Here is a 26,585-nt window from a genome sequence, read left to right as displayed (position 1 = left end):
TGCAGCAATCTCCTCCCATAGCAGCCTAAGATACATCACATTAGGCCCTGGGGATTTAAGCAACTTTATACCACTAAAATATCTAATACCTCCTCCTTATTAACCTTAATATGTTCTAGAACCTCAACATCTCAACTGAAACTGCCAGCTAGAATGTCTTTCTCCTCTGTGAACACAGATGAAAAACATTCATTTCCAACCTTACCCACATCCTCTGGCTCCATACACTGACCCTTTAGACTCAAATAGATCCCACTCTTTTCCTGGTAATCCTTTTAGTTTTAACATCTAAAATGCCTTGGGGTTTTTCTTAATCCTATCTGCCAAAGACTTCTAATAGTCTTTGTGGCCTCTCTTTGCCCTCCTAATTTCTTTTTTTTTAAAACAATCTCCTATACTCTACACTTTTGAAGGGCCTCCCACCTTTTTAATGCGCTGCATCTGATATTTGCTTCCTTCTTTTTGTTTAATAAATTGTCATTATCCCTTGATATCCAGGGTTCCCTAGACTTGCTCTTCATCCTTACAGGAACACACTGGCCATGAATATATTACTTTCAAAAGATTTCCACTTTGTGATTTTGGAGAAGATTTTTAGCTCAGGTTGTGATTTAGGTTGTAAGTTTGCACACTGAGCTGATAGATTTATCCTCAGACGTTTCATCACCATGCTAGGTGACATCCTCAGTGAGCCTCCAATGAAACACTGGTGTTCTGTCCTATTTACTATTTATGAGACACAGACAAAGAGGGACACCAGTTCATATGGGACAATAATCCTTCCTGGGGCAAGCTAAACAAAGACATGCACGGGAATTCTGAGAGGCCTGGCATTCAAACTGGAACTCCATTAACAAGCACATAGATTTGGACCCCATTTACCAACCTCTCAGAAAAAGAACCGGAAGTGATATCACCCACCACACCAGACCAAGACAGATACATAGCAAATGGGACAGAACACAAGCGCTTCACCAGAGGCTCCCTGATGACGTTACCCAGTATGGTGGCGAAACCTCTGAGACAAATCTACCAGCTCAGCGAGCAAACTTACAACCAGTTTTCCACTTTCCATATAAAGACAAACTTGCAAGTAGCTGCTCCCTGTCAATACTTGCCAGATGCTACCTAAGGATCTTGAAATTGATCTTCCCCAGTTTAGACTTCTGCGATAGAGTTGAAGTGTGGAACTGGAAAAAGCACAGCAGGTCAAGCAGCATCAGAGGATCGGGGAGTCGATGTTGCAGGTTGGACTTCATTATCCTTATCTCGTTCCATAACAACTTTGAAACTTACAGAGTTAAGGTCACTATCTACAAATGCTTCCCCAATGGAACTTCAACCATTTAACCAGCTTCATTCCCTAAGATCAGATCTAGCACTGCCCTGTCTCTAAATGGACTATGTACTGGTACAAAACAAACCTCTCCTGATTGCACTTTAAACATTCCCCTCTCTGATCCTTTCACTCTAAAACACAGTGAATGTCATCCGCTTGCTTGGCACCAGATTCACAAACATTCACTCCCTCCACCATTGACAGTCAGTAACAGCAGTGTATACTATCTAAAGATGCACTGTGGAAATTCAGCAAAGATCCTCAGGCAGCACCTTCCAAACCCACAACCACTTCCATCTAGAAGGCAGCCGAGAACACCACCACCCAGTTTAGCGCCTAAAAATATTGAGGAACACAGGGTCTGGTAAGAGGGAGGAGCAGAAGGAAATCCATATCAGTGGGAAAATGTTGGGGAAATTCAAGGGATTCAAGGCCAATAAATCCCCAGGGTCTGATACATCTTAGTACTTAAGAAAGTGACCCTAGAAAACATGATGCATTTCTGGTCATCTTTCGAGAGTCCATAGATTCTGGAACACTTCCTACGGATTGGAGGATAACAATTGTATTTTTTTTTAAAAAAAGCAAAAATAAGAAGTTAAAAATCACACAACACCAGATTATAGTCCAACAGGTTTACTTGGAAGCACCAGCTTTCGGAGCGCTGCTCCTTCGTCAGGTGGCTTTCGAGTATAAGATCGTAAGACTCAGAATTTGTAGCAATAGTTTACAGTGTGATGGAACTGAAATTATACATTGAAAAAAACTGGCATCTCCAAATCAGAAATTATCATCAATTAGCCTGACATTTATAGTGGGGAAAAGTGCTAAAGCCCATGATAAAGATTTAACATTAGAGCACTTCGAGACCAGCAACAGAATTGGATGGAGTCAGCATGAAATTATGAAAGGAAAATCATGTTTGACATATCTACTGGAATTTTGAGGATGTAACACACAGAGTTGATAAGGCAGGGTCAGTGGATATGGTATACTTGGACTTGCAGAAGGTTTTCAATAAGGTCTCAGAGAAGAGATTAACATATAAAATTAAAGCACAAGCTTTGGAAGTGGTGTACTAACACAGATAGAGAACTGGTTGACAAACAGGAACTTTTCTGAGTGGGATGGCAGGTGGGACTAGATTGGGTTGGGATATTTGGTCAGCATGGACGGGTTGGACCAAAGGGTCTGTTTCCATGTTGTACATCTGTATGACTCTATGACTAGTGGGATATTGCCGGTATCAGTGTTAGGACACCAGCTATTCATAATATACACATTAATGATTTAGATGAGGGAAATAAATCTAATATCTCCAAGTTTGCAGATGGCACAAAGTGGCTGGAAGGCTGAATTGTGAGGAGGATGCAGAAATGCTTCAGTGTGCTTTGGACATGTTGAGTGAGTAGACAATGCATGGCAGATGACGTATAATGTGAATAAATGTGAGGTGATCCATTTTGGCAGCAGGACCGGGAAGGTAGGTTGATATCTAAATGGTGATAGATTGGGAAAGGGGAGATAAAACATGAACTGGGTTCCTTGCCCACCAGTCGCTCAAAGTAACTGTATAGGTGCAGCAGGCAGCGAACAAGGCAAATGGTACCTTGGCCTTCATAGCAAGCAGAGTTTCTATGTACAGGAGCAGAATGTCTTACTGTGATCACACCTAGGGTATTGTATGCCAACCTGATTTCCTTCTGTGGAAGAATGTTCTGGCTACGGAAAGAGTGCAGTGACGTTTACCTGCCTGATTTCTAGTAATTACAAGAACGACTTGTGAAGAGTGTCTGGACCAGTTAGGTCGAAATTCACTGGAGTTTACAAGAATCAGGAAGTATCTTACAGAATATTCTAACAGAACTAAACAATGAGAAAGTGGGAAGGATGTTCCGAATTACTGGGGAGTCCAGATTTAGGGATAGCAGTTTAAGGATATGGGTTAGGCCATTTAGAACAGAGATGAGCCTGGAGAATTCTCTACCATAGAAAGGGGTTAAGGCCAAATTACTGAATGTTTTCAAGAAGGAGTTATATCTAATTCTTAGGGGTAAAGAGATCAAAAGATATCTGGGGAAACCAGGAACAGGGTGCAAAGTGAGGATCAGCCATGACCATATTGAATGGCAGAGTAGGCTCAAGGATTGAATGGCCTACACCTATTTTCCATGTTTCTATTCCAGATCTGGTGACAGCCAATGGAGACTACTGTCAAACAGGTCCTAATTTCCCATTGGATTCAGCTGTTCTAGTTAAACTGGTTTTTACACCTTGCAGTGCTGGTGTTTATCACGTACACACCAGAGACCCTGTATTACCGAGGGACTGAGATTGCATGTAAGTGATGCCAGAGGAGGGAGTTTCAGCAGCAACTGCACAGTATGGCTCTCAGCAGTCCGCCCATAATACCATGTGATGTAGGAACAGAAGTAGGTTATTCAGCCCATCAAGTCTGCTCTACCATTCAATAAGATCATGGGTAAGCTGATAACACATCTCCGCTTTCCTGTGTTTTCCCTACAATTTTGATTTAAAAACCCACCTCCCTCAGCCTTGGCCATATTAATAACTGAGCCTCAACAACTTCCTGCAGAAAAGTACTGTGCGAATTCACATATGTCAGAGAGGAAATTCCTCTTTATCTCTTTCTGAAATATGTGACCCCTTATTCTGAGATTATGCCCCCTGGTTCTATACTCTCCCCCAAGAGAATACAACATCTCCATATCTACCCTATCAAGTCCCTTAAGAATCTGTGTTTCAATAAGTCACCTTTCACTCTTCTAAATTCTAATGAGTACATGCCAATCTACTTAAACTCTCCTCATCAGACAGTCTTTCCATAGCTGGTAATAGCCTAGTGAACCTTCTCTGGACTGCCCCAATGCCAGTGTATTTTTGCTTAGTTAAGGGGCCCAAAACTCTTCACAGTATTCCAGCTGCAGTCTGACTAGTCTCTTTTACAGCTTTATCAAAACCTCCCGAATTTTATACTGCATTCCCTTTGAAATAAAGGTCTACATTCCATTTGCCTTCCCTGTAACTCACTGAACTTGGATGCTAGTTGTTTTTTGTGATTCATGTCCAGGGAAGTTATTTGGGTAGAACTGAGAAATGTGAAAGGGATGATCATCTTCTTTGGATTGTACTATATACCTCCCAACAGTCAGCAAGAAATTGAGAAACAAGTTTGCAAGGGGAATCTCAGTTATCTGTAAGAAAAATAGTGTGGTTATGGTAGGGAATTTCCAAACATAGACGAGGACTGCCATAGTGTTGATGGCTTGGATGGAGAGGAATTTGTTAAGTGGGTACAAGAATTTTTTCTGATTCAGTATTTGGATGTATCTGCTAGAGAAGGTGCAAAACCTGACCTACTCTTGGGAAGTAAGGCAGGGCAGGTGACTGTGGGAGAGTAGGGGAGTATTTTAGGGCCAGTGACCATAATTCAATAGTTTCAAAATAGGATAGACCAGATCTAGAAGTCAAAGTTCTAAATCGAAGCAATCAGGCAAAAGCTGATTGGGGGTAGATGTTTGCAAGTAAAGGGATGGCTGGAAAATGGGAAACCCTCAACAATGAGATAATGAGAGTCCAGAGATAGTATGTTCCTATTAGGGTGAAAGGCAAGTTTGGTCAGTGTAGGGAATGCTGGATGACTAGAGAAATTAAAATTTTGGTCAAGAATAAGAAGGAAGCAAATGTCAGATATAGAAGCAGGGATTGAGTGAATCCGTAGAAGAGTATAAAGGCAGTCGGAGTATACGTAAGAGAGACGTCAGGAGGGCAAAAAGGGGGCATGAGATAGCTTTGGCAAGTAGGGTTAAGGAAAATCCAAAGTTATTCTACAAATACATTAAAGACAAAAGAGTAACCAGGGAGAGAATAGGGCCTCTTAAAGTTCATTAAGGCTGCCTATATGTGAAACTGCAGGAGATGGGGGAAGATCCTAAACGTGTATTTGAATCAGTGTTTACTGTGGAGAAGGATATGAAAGGTAGAGAACATGCAGATATAAATAGCGACATCTTGAAAAATGCCCATATTACAGAGATGGTGGTACTGGACATCTTAAAACTCAAAATTGGATAAATCCCTGGGACCCGATCGGGTGTACCCTAGAACTCTGTGGGAAGCTCGGGAAGTCATTGTTGGGCCTCTTCCTGAAATATTTGGATCATCGATAGCCACAGGTAAGGGGCTGGAAGACTAGAGGTTGATTACACAGTGCTTTTAAGAAGTTGGCTAACCTTTTAAGAAAGGTGGTAAGGAAAAGCCACAAAACTATAGACCAGTTAGCCTGACATTGGTAGTGGGCAAGTTGTTGAAGGGAATCCCGACGGACAGGATTTACATGTATTTAGAGAGGAAGTGACTGATTAGGGATAGTCAACGTGGCTTTATGCATGGGAAATCATGTCTCACTAATTTGATTGAGGTTCTTGGAAAAGTAACAAAGAGAATTGATGAGGGCAGTGCAGTAGACACGATCTACATAGATTTCCATAAGGCATTCGACAAGGTTCCCCATGGAGATTGGTTAGTAAGGTTAGATCACATGGAATACAGGGAGAACTAGCCATTTGGATACAGATCTGGCTCAAAGGTAGAAAACAGAGGGTGGTAGTGAAGGGTTGCTTTTCAGACTGGAGGCCTGTGACCAGTGGTGTGCCACAAGGATCTGTGCTGAGTCCATTGCTTTTTGTCATTGATATAAATGATTTGGATGTGAACATAGGAGGTGTGGTTAGTAAGTTTGCAGATGACATCAAAATTGAAGGTGTAGTGGACAGCAAAGGAGGTTACCTCAGAAGACAATGGGACTTGATCAGATGGGCCAAAGGGCCGAAGAGTGGCAGATGGAGTTGAATTTAGATACATGTGAGGTGCTACATTTTGGACAGGCAAATAAGGGTAGGACTTATACACTTAATGGTAAAGTCCTGGGGAGTGTTGCTAAATAAAAAGACCTTGGAGTGCAGGTTCATAGTTCCTTGAAAGTGGAGTCGCAGGTAAACAGATAGTGAAGAAGGAATTTGGTATGCTTGCCTTTGTTGGTCAGTGTACTGAGTAGAGGAGTTGGGAGGTCATGTTGTGGCTGTTCAAAGTTCATTGGTCAGGCCACTTTTGGAATATTGCTGTCAAGTTCTGATCTCCCTGCTATAGAAAGGATGTTGTGAAAGTTTAAAAGGATTCAGATAAGATTTACAAGAACGTTGCCAGAGTTGGAGGGTTTGAGCTATCGGCAGAAGCTGAATAGGTTGGAGCTATTTTCCCTTGAGTATCCGAAGCTGAGGATTGACGTAATTCAAGTTTATAAAATCATGAGGAGCATGGATAAGGTGATTAGCCAAGATCTCTTCCCCAGGGCGGGGCTGTCCACAACTACAGGACATATGTTTAAGGTGGACAAGATTTAAAAGGGACCTTTGAGGCAACATTTTCATGCAGATGGTACTGCCTGCATAGTAAGTTGCCAGTGGAAGTGGTGGAGACTGATACAATTACAACATTTAAAAGGCATCTGGATGGGTGTATGAGTAGTAAGGGTTTAGAGGGATATGAGTCAAATGCTGGCAAATGGGACTAGATTAATTTAGGAAATCTGGTCAGCATGGGTGAGTTGGACTCAAGAGTCTGTTTCCATGTTGTACATCTCTATAACTCTATGTATGAAGGCTCCCAAATCCCTGTCCTGTGGCTTTCTGCAGTCTTTTTCTCATGCTATTAACATTCAGCTCTTCTATCCTTCCTGCCAAAGTTTAACAACCTCACATTTTCCCATATTATATTCCATCTGCCAAGATCTTGCCCACTCACTTAACCTGTCTACATCCCTCTACAAATGGTGGCACAGTGGTTAGCACTGCTGCCTCACAGCGCTAGAGACCTGGGTTCAATTCCCGCCTCAGGCAACTGACTGTGTGGAGTTTGCACATTCTCCCCATTTCTGTGTGGGTTTCCTCCAGGTGCTCTGGTTTCCTCCCACAGTCCAAAGAAGTGCAGGTTAGGTGAATTGGCCATGCTAAATTGCCCGTAGTGTTAGGTGTAGGGGAATGGGTCTGGGTGGGTGTGCTTTGGCGGGTCGGTGTGGACTTGTTGGGCTAAAGGGCCTGTTTCCACATTGTAAGTAATTAGATTAGATTAGAGTGTGGAAACAGGCCCTTCGGCCCAACAAGTCCACACCGACCCGCTGAAGCGAAACCCACCCCATACCCCTACATTTACCCCTTACCTAACACTACGGGCAATTTAGTATGGCCAATTCACCTGACCCGCACATCTTTGGACTGTGGGAGGAAACCGGAGCACCCGGAGGAAACCCACGCAGACACGGGGAGAACGTGCAAATTCCACACAGTCAGTCGCCTGAGGCGGGAACTGAACCTGGGTCTCTGGCGCTGTGAGGCAGCAGTGCTAACCACTGTGCCACCGTGCCGCCCACATCTAATCAATTTGCTGTCCCATCTATGTTAAGATCATGCACAAACTTTGCAATGCTACGTTTACTTCCCTCATTCAAGTCATTAATACATATTCTAAATAATTGTGGCTGCAGCACTACGCCCCATATCACACCACAAGTAGGAGGGTGCTGTCTTGAAAATGCACCCCACCATCCCCATCGACACTGGTTCCCTCGATCAAATAATTTAAACAAGGGATGCACTGGTATATACAAACTTGACTTTCTGGGCTTCCCACACTGGACTTCTTAATCCACCTCCTCAGACATTTCATACAGATGACTGAGGCAGGTGGGGCATGGACCTAGATCTTCTCACTCAGAGGCAGGGACTATACCACAAGAGCCCCTTCACAGTTAGGTGAATAACAAAGGCAATAGGGTGAGTCCCTTCGGTGGGCATGACCTGCCTTAAGGGCCTCAATTGGTGGTGGGGCAGATGCAATCAGGGCAAGGATGAAATACAGGACCGTTCCCCAAACACCACCCTGCCAACTGATTAAGTATTTACCCCCTTCCCACACCACCACCATCCCAAGCACCCTGGGGCAGAGAATTAAATTCCACCCTAGATCTTCAACAATAAAGCCAAATATCCCATTTGGCCTTTTCCAGACATTCAGCAAAGTCCAAATATCTGTATGCATTTATCCCCAGGTATCTGCAACCCATTAACAATTATACTGTTTCCTTTATATCTCTTCACAATATTTCTACAAGAATGTATCATTTCACACTTCGCTGCGCAAAATTTCATGTGCCATGTGCCAGCCCATTTCCCCTCCTAAAATCTGTTTATAACTTCCTCCATGTTTAGCAATCTCAGAGTTTTTTTTTATCTGCAAACTTTCAAAGTATACCTTAATATTCAAGTTTGATCATTAACACAAAAAAATTCAACAGCCATGAAATCTAGTCACAACTAAACATCAGTATTACAGAAGATGTAAACACATGAAGGCTTGATCATAACAAAACTCACAATAACCAAAAGATACATTTCTCTCCGATTATACTTAAGACATAAGACCATAAGACATAGGAGTGGAAGTAAGGCCATTCGGCCCATTGAGTCCACTCCGCTATTCAATCATGGCTGATGGGCATTTCAACTCCACTTACCCGCATTCTCCCCGTAGCCCTTAATTCCTTGTGACATCAAGAATTTATCAATTTCTTCCTTGAAGACATTTATCGTCCCAGCCTCCACTGCACTCTGCAGCAATGAATTCCACAGGCCCACCACTCTCTGGCTGAAGAAATGTCTCCACATTTCTGTTCTGAATTGACCCCCTCTAATTCTAAGGCTGTGTCCATGGGTCCTAGTCTCCCCGCCTAACGGAAGCAATTTCTTAGCGTCCACCCTTTCCAAGCCATGTATTATCTTGTAAGTTTCTATTAGATCTCCCCTTAATCTTCTAAACTCCAGTGATTACAATCCCAGGATCCTCAGCCGTTCCTCATATGTTAGACCTGCCATTCCAGGGATCATCCATGTGAATCTCCGCTGGACACGCTCCAGTGCCAGTATGTCCTTCCTGAGGTGTGGGGACCAAAACTGGACACAGTACTCCAAATGGGGCCTAACCAGAGCTTTATAAAGTCTCAGTAGCACAACGGTGCTTTTATATTCCAACCCTCTTGAGATAATTGACAACATTGCATTCGCTTTCTTAATCACGGACTCAACCTGCATGTTTACCTTTAGAGAATCCTCAACTAGCACTCCCAGATCCCTCTGTACTTTGGCTTTACAAATTTTCTCACCGTTTAGAAAGTAGTCCATGCTTGTATTCTTTTTACCAAAGTACAAAGTACTTGTTCTACCTACCTCTCAGTTATCCTTGCAAATAAAGCTAGAAGTTTGACATAAGCATGGCATGCATAGTGTGAACTTGGAGAGCTAAATATGTTACAATGGGTAAAATGTATTCATTTAAGCTAACAATCTCGAAAAAAAAATGAATTTTAAAAAATATTGCCTTGGGCACAGACTTTCCGACCGCAAATCCTAGTTCGTTGATGACAAATGTTGTCACACTTCTCAATTATCACTTTGCATTACAAATTGCTATCCTTCATGAGAGTCCTGCTGAAAGGCCATCAGCCTGAAACGTTAGCTCTCTCTGTGTTGACGCTGCCTGACTGAGAGAGTTTCGGCGTTTCCAGCTCTTTTTGAATTATAATTCTTAAATCTACCGAGGCAAAGATCATTTGGTTTATATCAATTGTTTCAGACTTCAAGGTTTGTACAGCTCACAAATTGTTGAAAATGAGTCTCGTTTAGTCTGCAACCAAGTAGGTTTAGACCAAATAAATATTAACGGAACATATCCACTTCCTCAAATGTCACTCGGATCTCCCTTTAGCCCACAATATAATAATAATGAGAAATCAACCATAACAGGTTCCCAAACCTGAGGCACGGAAAACAGCGTTTTTTCACAAATCAGACTTAATTCCAGGGAATACTTTACTGAAGAGCAAATTGCCTGGCAGCACAGGAAGATTCGCAAGCGGAAGCAGGGATTGGGGGGGTGGACTAGGAACGCCATCAATGGGCTAAACCTCACCCCTGCCAATACCAGCGGACCGTCCTTATTCACCGGCTACAAATGCTGACAGCGAGACGGTGGCATATTCAGGCAATCCATTATAGTAAAGTGGCTGCGCTGTGAGGGGTGTTTCACCTGTAACCAGGTGACTGAAGACTTCATTCCGGCCAAACTCTTGTTTCAATGCGGGGACGTGAAGTTTAAACAAGACCAGTGTCAGGGCTGTAGGGAGCAAGGGCGTGCACCCCGAATAAGGAATGGTAACATCGCTCTGAGATTCAATGGAATGTGACAGGCAGCAGAAGAGCAATCAGTCTGACCCATGCTCATGGGAGATCTTGTTCCTACCGCCTTGCCAAAAGGCTTGGATTCAAGTCCCATCTGCTCCAGTGATATGTCATAACAGATTGATTAGCAAAAAATAGCTAATAAAAGCAAAATACTGAGAGTATTGGAAACCCGAAACATTTGTTTCCAGTTCTATGGGAGAATCACATCCGATAATTAACTCTAATGTTCACCCTCTCTCTGACTTCAGATGCTGGATACCTGCTGAGTTCCTCCAGCACTTTCAGTTTTCATTTCAGATTTAAAACATCTACCTGTAGCAGAAAGCCAGATAGCAGAAAATAGAAACTGAAGGAAAAGAGGGGGAGATATCTGGAAAAGTCCCACCCTATAGTGTATTCAAATTTAGTCCATCAGGTTAACTAGATCATATCTGAGTTCATTTTAAGTCCACTTTCTCTTTAGACAGTACAATTTGGTACTCTCTTCAATTTTTAATTCCAGTATGTCGACCACTTGAAACGGCTACGGTCCCGGACAGGAATCTCAACGTTTTTGGCTGAATTCCTCTGAGCTTAAAAACATGTAATCCTATGAGAGAAGCTAAGCCACCCCTTGGTGGAAGTATCTCTTGCTTTTTTTTTCCCCCTTTGCACATTTAAACTGCAAAACAGAGACGACTATTTTTAAGTTTTGTTTCTTGTCTCTGAACTAACACCTTTGAGCCAAATTAATTTGGCTTCAAATTTCTGAATCAACATACAGTTCATCTCTGACTCTCTCTTTCTCTTCCTGATTTTCTCAGTCTCCATCATTAGTAATAGACTGATATCAATGACAAGCCCAATGACTCTCATAAACAACTCAATTATACTTCTTTTCACTGCATCTTTTTCTTTAATTATTTCTTGGGATGTGAACATTACTGCCAAAGCCAGTATTTGTTACCTATTCCTAATTTACTTGCCTGAAGTGAATGGCTTTCTAGGCCATTTCCGAAGGCAGTTAAGAGTCAACTATATTACTGTGGATCTGGAGTCACAGTTAGGCCAGACAGGGTGAGGATGGCTGATTTCCTCTCCTAAAGAATATTAATGAACAAAATGTGGTTTTTATGACATCTTGTAAGGATTGAATACCCTTTCCCAATTTCTATGCATCCATTGTATCTACTCTATCAATTCCACATTTCTCAATGGATGTTGGAATTCCAACACTTGCCTTTCACCTCTCTGGCATTACTACCTCAGGCTACAAAGATCCTGGTAAGATGAAAGTCTATTGTGTTTCTTCTAACCTGGTTTACCACACGTTCTATTTAAGATATAACCTCCTCAACAGGGAGAATGAAAACCCTGAGGAGCTGGTTACTTCACATTTTAATTCTACATCTCACTCCCATTCTGACCTTGACCATTCATTGAAGAACAATGCAATTTCAAGGAAAAATGTCTACATTCTGCAAGGCACTTTTAAAGCCTCCTAATCTTAACCTTTACTTTAATAACTTATCAGCTTAACCATCTTTCTTACTTAGTCTTTTGACAGCAGGTCCTTGTTATGTTGAATTGATTTGGCAATGTTCCCAGAAATGGCAGGCACTGTCAGTTAATGTTGGGATTGTGCAGCCCTGCATATAGGTGGTAAAATCCCCAGTGGGGAATAGACTTCACATCTGCCACACCAATATCCATTGGAGTCTGCTATGTTTCATTCTCAGTTCCTTGTTTCCCCATCCTCCGACTCAATTTTCTGAATGTCATCATTCTTTCATTCTCTGAGTCTCAAACATATAATAATTTCTTTTGTAATGTTTCCTTTTGATCTATACTGTTCTCTTGTCTCTCATTTAAATGTTTCCTCTTTTCCACCAAATCACTTTCCTACTCATTTTATAATTTATTTGTGCTGTGGTTGTTACCCCTCTTTTCTGGTTTTCTCTGGCTCTGTTCATCCTAATAAGCAATATTTTCCCATTTCCAAGGTATCTTAAAATCTAAAAAATAATTTGTTTTTCTTTCTTCAGAGGCACTATTGAGCCACTGAGCATTTCGTATAATGTCTCCTAATACATCAGAGTAAAGTTGCCATAATCGTGGAGGACCATAGGGCTGCTGTCTCCTGAGAGACAGAAGGAGAGAGAGAGAGAGATGACTGGTGGTGGTTTAACCTGAGAGTCATCATGTCTCAGACAAGAGGAGAGGTTAAGAAGGTGAGACCTTCATGGTAACCTCAGCCAGTGCAGGAACTCTTCGGTTGCAGCAAAGTGTAACTCATTTCAAGGTTCAGTAATGTGACTGCAAGATAGAGTGGTGGATGCAAAGGAAAGAGAATGAAGCCAGCCTCGCCCAGTCAATTCTGTTTGCCCACACAATGAGCCTGTACAATGGAAACATCTGATGATTAAAAACAGGGCTCCTGAGTCATCAGAAGACTCATTTGTTCTGACAGAAGTAATTCAGTTCTGACAGACTGCCAATGATGATGGCTGAATTGGTCAAACTTCAAACAAATCTGGCAACTCCAAACTAGGCATTCATGAAGTGCTTGGGGGCATCTCTAGCAGGACTATATGAAAGCACCTCATAGACTGACAAACTTCCCACTTTACCATTACCATCAAGCCAGGAGATCAAACCTGGTTCAATGAAGGTGCAGGAGAATATGCTAGGAGCAACTCTAGGAATACTAACAATGATTACACCATCAACTGATCAGATCTAAGCTCTGAATTAACCAGCTAACAGAAAGAGGAGGCACCACAAATATGCCTATTCAAAATCACAAGTAGGCCCAACATAGAAGTGCAAAGGACAAGGTTGGTGCATTTCTTACCAACTTTAGTCAGAAGTTCCAAGTGGTGATCCATTTCGGCCTCCTCCCAAGAAACACAGCATTTGCTGATACCAGTTATCAGCTAATTTGATTCACTTCATGTGATATAAAGAAATTGCTGAAAACATTGTACACTACAAAGGCTATCACCCTGACAACAGTCCGTCAGCATTATTGAGTACTCCAGAGCTAGCTGTACCCCTATCCAAGATGTTCCAATACAACCTCAACACTGGCATCTACCTGACAATGTGGAAAATTGCCTACATATGTCCTGCTCACAAAAAGCAGAACAAATCTAACCCGGCCAGTTACCGCCCAAACAGTCTACTCTTGGTCATCAGTGAAGTGATAGGAAGTGTCATCAATGGTGCTATCAATGGCTTATCAATAACCTGCTCACTGTCACTCAGTTTGGGTGCCACCAAGGCCAGTCAGTTCTTGACTTTATGTTAGCATTGGTCCCTACAAAAGAGCTGAACTCCAGAAGTAATGTGAGAGTGAATGTCTGTGACATCAAGGCAGCATTTAACTGAATATTGTATCAAAGAACTCAATCAACTGGAGTTCATGGGAATTGGAGAAAATCTCTCTGCTGGTTAGAATCATATTTAGCACTCGAGAAGATGGTTATGGTTGTTGGAGTTTGGAGTTTCACAAAATAGTGTATTATGCTCAACCATCTCCACCAATGACTTTGCCTCCATAATAAGCTAAGAATTGGAAGTTTACCTGCTGATAATTGCATAATGTGCAGCACCATTATGACTCCTCAGATACTGATGTAGCCCATGTCCAATTACCATGACCTGGACAATATCCAGGCTTAAACTGACAAGTGGTGAGTAACATTCACACCACTCAAGACCATCTCTAACAAGAAGGAAACTAACCATCTTCCACTGACATTCAATAGCATTACTATTTCTAAATACCCCAATATCAACATCCTGGAGGCTTACCATTGACCAGAAAATGAATTGTATGAGGCACATATATACATTGGCTATGAGAGCAGGTCAAAGGCTAGGTATTTCGTGGCAAGTAACTCATCTCCTAGTTCCCCATTCCAGGTCTATCATCTACAAAGCACTGTCAGGAGTGCTGGAATATTCTCCATTTGCCTGGATGAGGGCAGCTCCAAAACATTCAAGAAACGTGGAACCATCCAGGATAAAGCAGCATACTTGATTGGTATTATATCCACAAACATTCACTCCATTCATCACCGATACACAGTGGTACGAATATATGCCAACCTCAAAATTCACTGCAATAATTCACCATGGCTCTTTTAACAACACCTACCAAATCCATAACCTCAATCACCTAGAAGGACAAGGGCCGCAAATTCATGCAAAAACCACCAGTTGCATTTTCTCTTCCAAGCCCCACACCATCCTAATTGGAACTATTTCATTGCTCCTTCTCTGTTGCTGGGTCCAACAGCATGGTGGGTGGCTTAACACCCTAAGGACTGCAGCAGCTACAAGAAGGCAGTTCACCATTATCTTCTCCGGGGCATTTCTGGATAGACAATAAATGATGTTCGAGACAGGAACGACTACTTCCTTGTATTTTACATTCTTAAAAAGATTTTGAAAATCCATTCCCCAGCTGTTGATGCTGTCCTCCCCCACCGCTCCCCCCTCCCCCCCCCCCCCCCCCCCCCCCCCCCAACCTTGACAACTCTCTGAGGTTGAACCAGAATGTTTGCAACCCTGATGTTGTGAAGTTGGGACGGATATCTATATCATTGTATTGATCATTGATTTTTATTCTGTAGCATTGTGTGTTTCTGCCTCTGCTGATGAAACCCTCATTTATCCATTTGTCATTGAGATTTGACTATTCCAGTACAGTGTTGGTTGACTTCCCACCTTCATGTACTTGAAATCACCCAAAATGTTGCTCTCCCTGTCCTAAAACCCCCCATCATCTCGTACTCACATTCCTACACTCTCTCCCAGTTAAGCAAATTTTTGATTTTAAATTCTCATCTTTTTCTCAAATACTTCCATACGTTCACCTCTCCCTCTTTGTTTAATAACCTCCAGTCCTTCTCCAGTTATATGGAATAAGAGACTAAATTGGCTTTGTTCTTCCCAGGTGCCTCCTGAGAATAAGCAATTCTGATCACTCCAGCTTTAAGCTGACAGGACAGTCAGCTTGCTTTCTCTTCCCTAAACTTTTCTGACTCGATACCTTTCTTTCCTGTTTTATAAGCTTCCTTAAATCCTAGCTCTTTGACCAAGTTTTTGGTCACCTGTTTTACTATTTCCTTATGTGGCTCAATGTCAAAATTAATTTGATAATGCTCCTTTGGAACATTTTATTACCTTTTAAGGTACAATTAAAAATGTAAATTGATCCGTTGTAATTTATTGGCTGTTTGAGGAAGCTGCACACTGGAAACTCATCATTCCTCTGACATGGCACTCTCGTTGATACTCTTGAGGGCAAAATGGTCAGCTCAGTCACTCAGTTGCTTCAGGTTCTTGGTCTGCTGGTTAAGCAACCCTATGTTTCAATCATCTGGAGCCATGTCCAGAATGACTATTTAGCATCAACTGACTTCTAATTGCTTACACACTTGCATTGTATTTTCTGCAGTTTCTAAATGTTCTCCTCCCACTCTTCAGTTCTTTCCCACAGCCCAGCAAATGTTTCCTTTCAAAATATATATCCAATTTCCTTTTTAAACTTACTATTTAATGCGCTCTATCTTACATTGTTTCTTTTTTTCTCAATGCGCGTAAAAAGAGTATGTTTTACAATTTCAAAATTTGTATTTCCAATTGGATTCACGTTTACAATTTAACACAAAGTGACAACATGCTTCTTTGAAATCGCTTTGATTAGCATATTGTAGTCTGCTACCAATTTTAAAAATCTTGCAGAAAAATTCACATATGCTTGAAATTTGGTGTTATCTAGATTTAATAAAAGTTTTACTAAACTGTTTTATCAGTTAGATAATCACCCATGTGCCTGACTACTCCAGTTTAAGAACACAAAAATACTTTTTGTCAGCTTTGTATCCACAATCAACTTTATGGATTGTCATTGTTTCTCCTATTTCTGCTTTTGAATTTAAGTCGGGCTCCTTTTCATTATGTCTATCCCTTCATTTGCCTGAAAATCCATTGATCAATTTTTCTCCCTAGCTTTAAACTCATATTGAGCTTTTTTATGCTCAACGTTAAAATCATGCAATCATGTTTTCTCATCGATCTTTAACCTTCGCCAACTGTAATGCCTGTCACTTGTCTTTTTCCACTTGCATCCACTCTAGTTCTTCATAACCTACATCTTACATGCATCGTATACATTGCTTTTGCTAAATCTCAGTTTATTTCAATACTTTTTTTTTCAAATAACCTGTTTCTTTAATCGATAATTGTTATTCAAGCACTAACTTATGACCACCACTGTTGCATTCTTTGGCTCTTTGTTCAGATAATTAATTCATGATACAGATCAAAACCTTGTTTTATAAAGCAGGGTATATTATCTAGCTAATAATTGGTATTGTACAGAGTCTGGTATCCAATAAAATCAATTGTCACCATGAATTGAATATGTATTTATTTACAGTTGAAGTAAACTGAACTGAAGCAATTGAATGGCACAGCCCACTGGCTCATGACAATCATAATATCAGATGGCCCAGACGAGAGAATGACGATTGTGGTGAGTTGCAAGGGGCAGACATGGCGGTGTTCAATCTTATTGGGCAAGTCATAGAGGTGTACAGCACAGAAACAGACCCTTTCGTCCAACTCATCAATGGCGACCAGATATCCTAACCTAATCTAGTCCCTTTTGGCAGCACATGGCCCATATCCCTCTAAACCCTTCCTATTCATATACCCATCCAGATGCCTTTTTAAATGTTGTAATTGTACCAGCCTCCACCACTTCCTCTGGCAGCCCATTCCATACACGTACCACTCTCTGCATGAAAAAGTTGCCCTTTAGGTCCCTGTTAAATCTTTCCCCTCTCACCCTAAACCTATGCTGTCTAGTTCTGGACTCCCCCACCCCAGGGAAATGACATTGTCTATTTATCCTATCCATGCCCCTCATGATTTTATAAACCTCTATATGGTCAGCCCTCAGTGTCAGACAGTCCTTCTGAAACAGCCTCTCCTTATAGCTCAAATCCTCCAACCCTGGCAACATCCTTGGAAATTTATTCTGAACCCTTTCAAGTTTCACAACATCCTTCCAATAGGAAGGAGACCAGAATTGCACGCAATATTCCAAAAGTGGCCTAACCAATGTCCTGTACAGCTGCCACATGACCTCCCAACTCCTATACTCAATGCTGTGACCAATAAAGAAAAGCATACCAAATGCCACCTTCACTATCCTAACTACCTGTGACTCTACTTTCAAGGAACAATGAATCTGCACTCCAAGGTCCCTTTGTTCAGCAATACACCCAGGACCTTACCATTAACTGTATAAGTCCTGCTCTGATTTGCTTTGCTTAAAATGTGTTTGGTAATGACCCAGGCTAATTTTTCTAAAATCAAGTAAAATTATCTGTCATGGTGAGTCAATTTCAGATAATCAGAAACTCGAGTTATATCATCCATTCCCACTGCTACAACAGCAAATTCAATAGAGGGAAGCCCGTAAAAAGTGTAAATTTAGAATTGATGACTCTGGATGAGGCAACCTTTTTAAGCTTCTCAAATGACTGCACCAACCAATTGGTGCAGAGTTAAGCCACACAAAAGCACAAAATCATAGAACAGTAGGGAAGACATTATTTGACATCAATATCCGATTGAGACTTCTAGACCTGTGAGAAAGTTAACTTTTGTTGATAGGAGAAAAAAATGAAATTGATACAAGTGGTGTGAAGCAAAAAGCAAACAAGATGAGGGAGTGGTAGATTCTGTCATCAAGTTTGTCAACCATTGTGAAACACAACATAACAATCTTGAAGAAGTTCAACAAACAGGTATTGTTTCCAGCAAGGAAGAAGATGAGATCAGCTGCCTCTCCTGCCATTAAACAAGCTGGTTCATTGTAGCTCGAGCAGAGAACTTTCTCTCCTCTAGTTCAATCCTGCAGGAGATTAGAGTCACCCTGACAAAGATTAGAGTCACCTTTGGGCCATGAGTTCATCTGCAGTGACAACTAACTGGACTAATTCAAGGTAAGACAAAGCATTGTTGAGAGTGTGTTGCTGGAAAGGCACAGCAATTCAGGCAGCATCCGAGAAGCATAAAAATTGACTTTTCGGGCCAGAGCCCTTCATCCTTGGATACTGCCTGACCTGCTGTGCATTTCCAGCAACGCACTCTCAACTCTGATCTCCAGCATCTGCAGATCTCACTGTCTCCTAGTAAGACAAAGCATGTCTACCATGCCATACACAGTAGCAGTGTGGTTGCTCATGATGAAGGAGACATTCAGAACAAAGAAGGCATGAAAGGTGATGATGGAATCCTCAATTGCTAATTGGTTCTGCCATGCTGGACGTATATAGACTACAATAACATGGTATACTGAGTACAAAGAGGAGCAGATTGAGGCAGCCAACTTGACGATGAGAGTCTTTTCACTCATCTGCAAAAGCTCAGCATGTGAAATGTTCAGAGACTGGCAAGAACACTTATGCTGAGGTGGACAACATTGTATAATGTGCAACTGAATTGGCAGATTGTTATGATGTTGAAGGTATGTACTGTACCTTTAAGAAAGAGTGAAAGCTGTTTTGCACTGAGCTTGCAGGCAACTGTCATATGACTGACTATCAGTTTCAGAGTGTACAGAGAAACCTCAATTATCTGAATCGCAATTATCCGAACATCGGATTATCCGAAGGAGATCCTGATGTCCCGATAGAAGCATTGAGTCAAAGAGCTGTTTCAATCCTGATCACGTCTTTTGTTTACAGGTACAATGATTAAAAATGAACTCAGCTCACTGAGATGCTGCCGAGAACAGTCCTGGACAGTCCAGGCACCGTCTCCAAATTACTGACCTCCCGTCCTCCCTCTGTCTCTTCCCACACACTTTCCCTGGAGTTCTACACAGTGGTGTACATAATCTCTCTTCCCCAGATAATCTCTCCAACATTGTCTTGTACAGCGCAAAGGTGGAACCTGTCAAAATGTTGCAGTAAAAGGTTGTGTGTGTGGGACGGGGGGAGGGGGGGGTGCATGCTATTTGGAGACACGCCACAAAGGCAACAGCAGTCTGTCTATTGGTGTACAGTGCAGTTGCCCCAGTGGAGGAGGGGGGGTCGTTGTGGGGAGTGGGGGAGCAGGAACGTGGGTTGGACGTTGGGTTGGGGGCGGGGCTTGGGGTGGATGGGATTGGGGGTGCGGGGTGGGAGTGGACGGGATTGGGGGCTGGCAGAGGGACAGGGTGGGGGCAGATGGGGTTTTGGGGCATGCGGGAGCATAGGTGGGGGGGCGGATAGTGTTGGAGGTGGGCAGAGGTGAGGGTGGATGGGATTGGGGCCGACGTGGTGAGGTGGGGCAAACGGGGTTGGATGGGGTTGGGGTGGTTGGGATTGGGGGACGGGGCAGGAGCGGACAGGATTGGGGTGGGTGGGGTTTGGGGGCAGGTTGTTGGCGCAGGCAGGAGGACATTGTTGAGGGTGGGTGGGGGGGTGGCTGTCGGGTTTGGGGGCAGAGTGGGGGTGAGAGAGGGTGGGGTGTATGTGGACTGTGTTGAGAGCGGGCGGTGTGGGGGTGAATGGGGTTAGGAAGTGGGCGGGATCTCGCGCGCAGTGTGCTGCTGCCTCATCTCCTGAACAGGGAGCAGACATCACAGAAAACTCCAAGCCACAGAGGAAATGAAAGAACCGAATAATCAATTATCTGAACGAAATAGTGCCCACCCATCTCATTCAGATAATCAAGATTCCTCTGTACTGGAAAATGGAAAATATGTAACAACTGGTTGTGAAAGAAATATCTGAGTTTTGGTTGCTGTTTCGACAACCATTTGAATTTAGACATTCAATTTAAATTATGCCCCAGGATACTAAAACCAAATTGAGTTTGAACCACAGGTTAAAACAGAAGCCCAAGAAGTTGAAAAGGAGGTGAAAGGCCTCAGGTATTTCCACTGTGGTAAAGTAGGTCAGGTAAAGTCACAGTGCTGATGGTTAAAGAAAGGCACTATGGGAAAAGATGTGTTTAATAAAGGCTCAACCAGTGGCATTAGTGAAAGTACTAAAGGAAACCCCAAGGTGCACAGCCTGGGCAGGGGCTGGGGTGGAGTTACTGCCTGATCTCTATGGATTCACCTCTGTGTGTACAGTTTACTCAGAAAGAACAGGGGGAGAAGGGAAAGAAGTTATAATTTTGCGAGATACAGGATCTAATCAGTCTCTAATAGTAAGAGATGAACGTACTTGCACTCTTTCTGACCTGTTACCAGAGAGAGTGGTAATTTGTGGGATATATTGACAGAAATTTAGCATTCTCCTATGAAAAATCACATTGGAGTGGCAATTCAAGACTGGGGAAGTAACAGTGGGAGTGATTGACAGAGTGTCAGTTCCAGGAAAGCAGTTTACTCTTGGGAACAATTTAGCAGGATCCAAAGTGGGAGTGACACTCCTTGTTGTGGAGAAACCAAAGGACGACCAAGGAACTGAGGTGTTTAAAGAAAAATACTCTGGAATTTTTCCATACTGTGTTGCAACAATATCCCACTACCATAAGTCACAGCACAAAACAAAAACTAAATAGAAAGATGAAGGATTAGAGGTTCAGTTAGCTGACACCCTGTTTGATGTATTGGTGCAGGAAAAACCTGAACAGGCAGTGAAAGGTGAAAGGTGAATGGACTTACAACAGAAAGACAAGACATTCAAAGATATATATGGTGATGCATACTCAGTAAAGGAGTCAGAATGTATTCCTGAGGGTTATTATCTTAAAGATAGAATCCTAAGACAAAAATGGAAATTACGGCAGGTTAGTGCAGAGTAGAAATGGGCAGAAGTACATTAGATTGTGTCGCCGGTAGCATACAAACAGGAATGTTATAGGTAACACATGAATTACCAATAGGAGCTTACTTAGGTGTAAGGAAGGCTCAGGCTAAGTTACAAAAGCATTTCTGTTGGCCTGGAATGCATAAGGATGTGGTTAACATCTGCCGTACAGGTCATACATGTCAAATGGTAGGTAAGCCACAGGCGGTAATAAAATCTGCATCTTTGTTGCCAATTCCTGCATTCGAAGAATCTTTCACACGGTTTATAAATGATTGTGTAGGTCCCGAAAACTAAAAGTGGGAACATGTACTTGTTAACCATAATGGATGTGTCCACCAGATTTCCGGAGGCAATTCCATTCCAGAGTATTAAGGCAAAAAGCATGGTAGATGAGTTAATAGCTTTCTTCAGGTGGTATGGGCTACCCAGAGAGATTCAATCAGACCAAGGGTCTAATTTTACTGCTAGGCTGTTTAAGAAAGTGATGGATAGCTTAGGCATATAGCAGTTTAAATCAAGTGGGTATCATCCTGAATCCCAGGGAGCTTTGGAAAGCTGGCATCAGACCCTGAAGACCATCTTAGGAGGGAAATGTCAGGATTACCTGAATGATTGGGATAAAGATATCCCATTTGTATTATTTGCTATTAGAGATGCCCCAAATGAATCTATTCAGTTCACTCACTTTAAGTTAATATTCAGACATGAAGTGAGAGGGCCTTTGCAAATAATTAAAAAGAAATTGACAGGACCGAAGTCGGAGATCTCACACTTGGATTATATCTGAGGTGAGAGAGAGATTAAATCAGGTAGGTGAATTAGCTAAACAGCACCTGAAGAGGGCACAGGTGGCAGATAAAAACTCTGAAATTCAGACATTTTTCCATGGGGGTGATGTATTAGTATTGTTACCATTGGTAGGTGATCCCTTCAAAGTCTATCAAATTGAGAAAAAGTTGAATCAGGTAAAACTATCTGGTAACAATGCCTGATAGGAAAAAAACTGTATTGGATATGTCATATGAACATGTTGAAACCTTATGATAATAGAAAAAAAACTGGAGAAACAGGTGTTAGTTACTGCCCCACAGAATGAGGAATCAAATCCAGATGTCATGGAGTTTGATGTGCCTCAAAATATGTTAAGCAATGAGGAAACACTTGAGGAGTGTGATAAGTTAGTGAACTATCTGTCTCCAGAGTAAGAACCCAGTTGAAAAGTTTGTTGCAGCAATATGAGGACATATCCAGCAATAAGATAGAGAGAACTAATGCTATTGTGCATGAGGTAGAAGTAGGGAATACTATTCTGATAAAACAACACTCTGACAGATTTAATCCTTTCAAAGCCACACAGGTCCAGAAGGAAGTGAATGTAATGCTCAACAAAGATATCATCGAACCGTGTTAGAGCGAGTGAACCTGACGGGACTCAATGATTTTGTGTGGACTATTGGAAGATCAACACCATGACAAAATCGGACTCATACCCAATATCCAGATGTTCTGTATAGAGAAAGTTGTACAAGCCAGTTACATCACAAAGTCAGACTTACTGTGTGGTTATTGGCAAGTACCTTTTTTAGAGAAAGCAAAAGTAGTATACCAGGATTGCTACCAGTGCCATGTGCTAGCCAGGGTAGATATGAAAGAATAGGCAGGATGGGCACATTGCTTGAGGGATAGAGTAGGAGGGAGCGGTTCAGATTTGTGGGACACTGGGACCAGTTCTGGGGAAGGTGGGACTATTACAAATTGGATGGTCTACACCTGAACCAGATTGGAACTAATGCCCTTGGGGGAGTTTTTGCTATTGCTGTTGGGGAGGATTTAAATTAATATGGCACAGGGCTGGGAACCAGAAGAGAAGACTAGTAGACAGCAAGGTGGAAACTAGAGACTGAAAAGATCATGAAGTTAGCATTACCAAGGGGAAGATTAGGCAGAGAGCAGATGAATGCAAAAGAACTGGCAGCCTGAAGTGCATATACTTTAATGCAAGGAGTGTAACGGGTAAGGCAGATGAACTTGAGGCTTAGATTGGTACCCTAAGAATTAAGGAGAATCCCAAGGTTTTTTATTCATACATAAGAAGAGGGTAACCAGAGAAAGGATTGGTCTACTAAAGGACAAGGAAGGAAGGTTGTCTGTTGAACCTGCGAAAATGGGTGAGATTCTCAATGATTACTTTGCATCAAAATTCACTGAGGAGAAGGACATGATGAATGTTGAGATTAGAGATAGAGGTTTGTTTACTCTGGATCACGTTGACATAAGGAGGGAAGATGTGTTGGGTAGGCTAAAGGATGATTAAAGTTGACAAATCCCCAAGACCAGATGGGCTCTATCCTACATTGCTGAGGGAGGCAAGAGATGAAAAAGCTGGGGCACTGACAGATATCTTTGTAACATCCTTAAACGCAGGTGAAGTGTCGGAGGACTAGAGGGTTGCTCCGTCTATACATGTCCCCCTATACAAGAAGGGTAGTAGGGATATTCCAGGTAACTACAGACCAGTGAGCCTGATGTCAGTGGTGAGAAAGTTACTGAAGAAGGTACTGAGGAATGAAATCTACTTATATTTGGAAAAAAATGAGCTTATCAGTGATGGGCAACATGGTTTTGTGTGGGGGAGATTGTGCCTTACTAACTTAATAGAGTTAGTTGAGGACATGACCAAGTTGATAGATGAAGGAAGGGCTGTAGATATCATACACATGGATTTTAGTAAGGCATTTGATAAGGTTCCCCATGGTAGGCTAATGGAGAAAGTGAAGTCACATGGTGTGCAGGTTTTCTAGCTAGGTGGATAAAGAACTGGTTGAGCAACAGGAGACAAAGAGTAGTAGTTGAATGGAGTTTCTTGAAATGGGGATCAGTGTTGGGGCCACTGTTGTTTGTGATATACATAAATGATCTGGAAGAGGGCATTGTTGGTCTGATCAGTAAATTTCCAGATGACATGAAGATTGATGGAGTAGCAGAAAGCATAGGGGACTGTCGAAGAGTACAGGAGAATATAGATAGACTGCAGAATTGGGCAGAGAAGTGGCAGATGGAGTTCAATCCAGGCAAATGTGAGATGATGCATTTTGGGAAGTCTAATTCTAGCGTGAACTATACTGTAAACAGAAGAACCTTGGGAAAAGTTGATGAGCAGAGAGATCTGGGAGTTCAGGTCCATTGTACCCTGAAGGTGGATAGAGTGGTTACCTTCATGCGGGGTATTGACAGATCATGTTAAAATTGTACAAGACTTTGGTTCGGCCGCACTTAGAATACTGCTTACAGTTTTGGTCGCCACATAACTAAAAAGATGTGGACGCTTTGGAGAGGGTGCAGAGAAGGTTTACACGGGTGTTGCCTGAAAGATGCTAGCTATGAAGAGAGGTTGAGTAGGTTAGGATTGTTTTCATTAGAAGAAAAGGGGATTGAGGGGGGGAACCTGATTGAGGTCTACAATTCATGAAGGGTATAGACAGGGTGGATAGAGAGAAGCTTTTTCCAAGGGTGAGGGATTCAGTAATGAGAGGTAACGCATTCAAGGGGAGAGGTGATAAGTTTAAGGGGGATACACGTGAAAAGTACTTTACACAGAGGGTGGTAGGTGACTGGAACGCATTGCCAGCAGAGGTAGTAGAGGCAGGCATGGTGCATTCACTTAAGGTGCATCTGGACAGATGCATGAGTAGGTGGGGAACAGAGGGATACAGGTGCTTAGGAATTGAATGGTAGATTTAGACAGTGGATTTGGAGTGACTCAGGCTTGGAGGGTCGAAGGGCCTGTTCCTGGGCTGTAACTTTTCTTTGTTCTTTGTTCTTTGTTTCTGCATTTGTAAACCCATATGGGCTATTAACAATTCAAAGTGATACCTTTTGGAATGAGGAACGCACCAGCTACATTCTAAAGACTCAGGAAACAGGATTGTGGTTGTGTTAACAAACTGTGCAATCTATCTGGATAATGTAGTGATATTAAGTGAGTCCTGGAAAGATCATATGATACAGTTGGCAGAAATCTTTGAACCATTAAGAGAAGTAAAACTGGCAATAAACTTAAAGGAAATAGAATTTCCTGCAAAGGCAGACATTCTTGGAACATAACATCGGTTATGGAAGATTGACCCTCCCCCAAGAAATGCAAAGTTGAAGGCCATGGAGGAATTTCCATGACCACCTCGAGGAAAGAGGTGCTTGGATTTTTGGGACTAAGCGGATTCTATCAGAAGTTTGTTCCCAACTTCAGCAACATAGGGGCACTGCTAACAGATTTACTGAAGAAGAACACATTTTTTTGCTGGACAAAACAATGCCAGAACAAAGCAGTATTAATGACCAAACCAGTTTCAGCTGCACCACATTTTTAACCCTTCAAAGTTGCAGTCAATGCTAGTGATATAGGAATTGGAGTTGTACTGCTACAGGAAGATGATGATGAAATTGAACGGTCAATTGTCTACTTTTCAAAGAAACTCAACACCCATCAGAGAAAATACTCTATCATCGAAAAGGAATTATTGAATTTGGTACTGATCTTACAACGTTTTAATGTTAATGAGACTAACAATGTGTCGGAGAAAGTTGTGTACAGGGATCACACATGGAACGATTTAAAGACAAGAATATGAGATTATTTCATTGGAGTCTTATGTTACTGACTTTTAATTGTATATGTTGCGTGATGTAAGAATATGATAGCAGATGCATTATCGGGGATTTAATGGATAAAGTCTGGATAAAATTGAACAAATACCAATGTTTTATATATGCGTGCTGAAATTATTATGAATTTAATATGTTTTATGTATTTCATTGTAATGAGGTTAAGAATTAGAAAAAGAATTAAGCCATCTTTTCATTATGATGGCTCATTTTCTCTTAAGGGGAGGTGTTATGAATTTGAAGGCGTATACTGTACCTTTAAGAGAGAGTGAAAGCTGTTTTGCACCGACACCTGTCATGTGTCTAATTAGCAGTCTCAGAGTGTACTGGAAAATCGAAAAATTGCATTTAGCTGTGAAACAAATATTTGAGTTTTTGTTGCTGTTTTGACAACCATTTGAATTTAGTCAATCAGTTTAACTTATGCCCCAGGATACTAAAACCCAATCAAGTTTGAAT

The 26,585-nt window shown here is 41.9% G+C and overlaps 1 protein-coding gene across 1 annotated transcript in view; it reads right to left on the bottom strand.

Moving 5' to 3' along the window:
• The window catches only part of LOC122553749 (gap junction delta-2 protein), a 55,309-nt gene that overhangs the window by 23,430 nt on the left and 5,294 nt on the right, over window positions 1-26,585 (bottom strand). The gene's annotated exons all lie outside the window — the stretch shown is intronic.

The sequence above is a fragment of the Chiloscyllium plagiosum genome, unplaced genomic scaffold (assembly GCF_037043375.1).
Source record: "Chiloscyllium plagiosum isolate Xiang-an unplaced genomic scaffold, Cpla_swu_hap1 HiC_scaffold_8, whole genome shotgun sequence".
NCBI lineage: Eukaryota > Metazoa > Chordata > Chondrichthyes > Orectolobiformes > Hemiscylliidae > Chiloscyllium > Chiloscyllium plagiosum.
The sequence above is the reverse complement of the archived record's forward strand: the minus strand, read 5'-3'. Positions and strand labels throughout refer to the sequence as shown.